Raw genomic sequence first — 3,971 nt, forward strand, 5'->3', positions numbered from 1 at the left:
AAGAAAGAAAGAAAGAAAGAAAGAAAGAAAGAAAGAAAGAAAGAAAGAAAGAAAGAAAGAAAGAAAGAAAGAAAGGAGGGAGCAAAGGAGGGAGGGGGGGAAGAAGGAAGGAAGGAAGGAAGAAAAAAGGAAGAAGTGAAAAGAAAAGAAAAAACAACCTCTGGGTTTACATCTGAACATCCGTAATATTATTTTCTTTCTTAATCATGCAAATCAAAAAATTCTTTTCAACAATAACAAGTTAAAAAGTATATTCCATTTCACTATCAATCCATAAAATAATGTTTGTCTAACACGTATAAATTATATATTTGTGTTTTTTATATATTTCATTTTTTAAGTACAGTGATAATCTGTGATATCAGCTTACAAGCTATTCCTTATTTATTAACAGAGGGAAACCATGGATCCATATCAAAACTATGATATGAAATCCCACATATATAGTTATTAACTTTAGAAAGCATAAGAGTAAACTGCTTCTTGATCTGTCATCAAAACAAACATTTAGTAAACTGCTAAATATTATATATTTAAGATATGCTATTTCTACTTCAAATACCTAACCCTTTACTGAGGTTTTTCATTTGAAATGTGTCCAAGATACAAAAATAAATCTTCTCTCTTGCTCTTTGATAAGGTGTCAGAGCTTATTTAAAGGTTTAAGAACAGAGCTGTTGAACTAATTTTTTTTCTATTGCAAGTTATATATGAGAATTGGTAGCAGCCTGTTGAAAGAACTTTACCTGTGAATAATAGTCTTTATCTCACCTCTATCTATCATGCTATCAATTTCTTTATTACAGGAGTTTACCTTTGGGCAGCTCATACACCAGCTGTCAATCTGTCCTCACCCTGAGACTTTGCAGCAAACCACACTCAGGTGTACTGAAGCTTTACAAGAAGAGATTGTTTTCCTTCTCTTTCCAACTAGGACAGGTATAGTCAAAATGCAAGCCTCCGGCGTTCCAGATGTGCTCTGCCACAGTGCACAGCCAGAATATTTTTATCCCTGCCTCCCAGGTCACAGCTTCTTATCTGGAGTTTTTCCAGATTTTGCTTCTTGTCCTAGCTTTACCTTTGCCCTTCATACCCTCTCACTAAGGCGGTTTTGAAAAAACTAAAACAACTCAATGTCCGTGAATAGTGGACTGGTTAAATAAAACATGGTACTCCATAAAATGAATTACTATGCATGAGAGAGAGAGAGAGAGAGAGAGAAGGAAAGAAAGAAAAGAGAGAGAGGGGAAGAGGGAGGAATAAAATGAGCATGTTCTTAAATACTAATATGGAGAGATTCTGAAGACATATTAAGTAAAAAAGGAAAATACAGAATAGTATTACCTTTTTCATTAAAAAAGGAGAAAAACATTCATGATTGCTTCTACGTTCATAAAGAAACTCTGAAAAGAACATTAAAAACTAAACACTGGTTACTGGGGTTAAGGGTAGGTGGGAACAAGGCATAATGAATGACAGGAGTGTGAGAAGGACAATTTTCATGACACACCTTTTTATACTTTTTTATTTATTTTTGAACTACATGACTATATTGCCTATTCAAAATTTTAAATTAAAAAGAAATAGTAGCTTTATTCAGTGCAAAAAGGCTCAAAGAAAGAAAGAATATGAAGAAAATCTCATTCTTAGGCTATTGGCATTATACAGACAGCCCCTGACTCACAATGGTTCGACTTAATAATTTTTCAACTTTACGACGGTGCAAAAGCTATACACACATCGATCTTTTCACCAACTAGTGATGTGTGGTACAATACTCCCTCATGGTGCTGGACAGAGGCAGCAAGCCACAGCTCCCAGTCAGGCGCCTGACCATGAAGATAAACAACCAATACCTTAAAATGTACTGTGTTGCCAGCATCTTTTGGATGTTGTTATTCTGGGCACGTTTAACGTAGGCTAGGCTAAGCTATGGGGTTTGGTAGGTTAGGTGTATGAAATGCATTTTCAACTTACAATATTTTCAACTTACAATAGGGTTATTGGGACATAACCCCATCGTAAGTCAAAGAGCACCTGTCGTCTGGTGGAGAAAATAAATTATCAGAAATAAAAAATAAAAATTAGAAAAGCATCAGTGAAAGAAGCTAGGATTGGCTCTGGTTGACGAATAAGCTAAAAGACCTCAAAAATATTATCTAGCAAGCCTATGGCTTTATTGATTTGCATCCATGTTTTGAAGGTGAACAAAAGTCTTCTGAAGAGGAATTACATTATAATCAGGTTGAATACTCTCTCCTTAAGTATTTTCTCCAATTTTCTAAAAGACAACCCACGTACTGCCTCTTTCACACTTCTGATTCCAAAGGCAAAAGGTGAAGTGCGAAGGCCTGAGCCCTGAAGCAAAGCTCAGCAGCCCCGCGCCAGCTCTACGCCCTTGCTGCACGGCCTGCACACATTATCCAATGCATGTACCTTCCTTCCTCACCTGGACAGTGGAGATAAGAATAGTGTCTACCTCGCAAGATCACTACAAGGATTAATTAATACACAGAACGCATACAGAACAATGCCTGGATCACAGTAAGAACTGCGTAAATGTCTGCGTTTCTACCTACTCTTCGATGTTTTGCTGTTTATTTTTCTTTAAAAGTGCTGCCTCCTGGCCTAATACCCTTCCCACTAGTCCTGTTCTTATTTTCTTTTTTCTTCCTCCTCTCTTTTCAATAAAAGGGTGCAATCAGTCACTTAAATACTTCCACGGAGTTTCTGAGACAAGATCATCCCAAAGAAAGACTAATTTAGAAAGGAAACAGAAAGTATGGGGAAATGCACATTAAAAACAAAGTTAATTCTTTACATTTCCATACTAATCTGTAAAGCTATTATGTTACCATATTTGATCCTCCCAACAACCCTCTTGAGACCATCAGGACAGGTAAAGAATAAAGGCAAAGGAGGTCAGAAGGGTTGCCTGAGGCCCAACTACATGTTACAAGTTAGTGACAATGTCTGACTAGCTCAGTTCAACAATTTATTGAACACCTGCTAGAGCGTGGGCCTGTGCTGACCTCCACATACCAAAATGCTCTTCACTACAAAGAGTTTCCATGGTATAAAGCACCTCTCAGAGTTTCACTCAAGTTGCTGATCATGCTACTTAAAAGCTACTGAAACGTCATATAACAGAAAGGACTGGAGATTCCCTGGCAAATGATCTTAGGCTTAGTGGTCTTGGGCAAACGTAACCTCTCTAAGCCACTTTTCTCATCCCTAAATGTATGACTAACACCGCCAGATGGTTGTAAGGGTTAAATGAGATAATGACTATAAAAGCAGCTTGTAAACTATAAAGTCCATAGCAGATATTAGGCACCGCTATCTGATTTAGCAGCAGAATGCAAGAACAAACCTAGGTGAAAAAGAAAAAAAAAGACCTGAGAGAAAAACATCCCTAGGTCCCCAACCCTTAAAAGACCTCCCAGAGAGGGTAGCAAGATTACAAAAACTCACACTGCCTCCCCTGCAGAGGATACCCACTGAGCCAACAAGGCTAGGCAGCATAGGTCAGTCCCATTCTGGCAAATGTATTCCTTCCCATTTGCTCCAATTCGTGGAAGGAGGTGAAGGGGGGCAAACCAAGATAGTTGGTGCTACATGAAACAGAAAGATCTGTTATACCTTAAAAAAAAAAAAAACAACTGTGGGAAATTGTGGGAGAATGAAAGAAAGAGGTAAGTGCTTGGGGCATTTCAGCTGGTAAGCGAAAGAGAGAGAAACTGCCCCAAGACAGATGCAATCCACACCCTACATCTGCAATCGGAGAGAGGCTCACATGTCAGAAAAAAGTTTGTCCTCCCTCAGGGGAATTGTGAAGGCTGTCAATGTTCTAGCCATGAGAAAATAAAAAATCTATATAGAACATTCCAACATGTGGAGGCCTGATGGAGCTCAGAGCAATGTTCTTTGGGAGTCTGACTCTTGCAGGCTTCTCATCTGGACTAAGGATA

Source organism: Pteropus alecto, unplaced genomic scaffold (genome assembly GCF_000325575.1).
Source record: "Pteropus alecto unplaced genomic scaffold, ASM32557v1 scaffold21, whole genome shotgun sequence".
NCBI classification, from domain to species: Eukaryota; Metazoa; Chordata; class Mammalia; order Chiroptera; family Pteropodidae; genus Pteropus; species Pteropus alecto.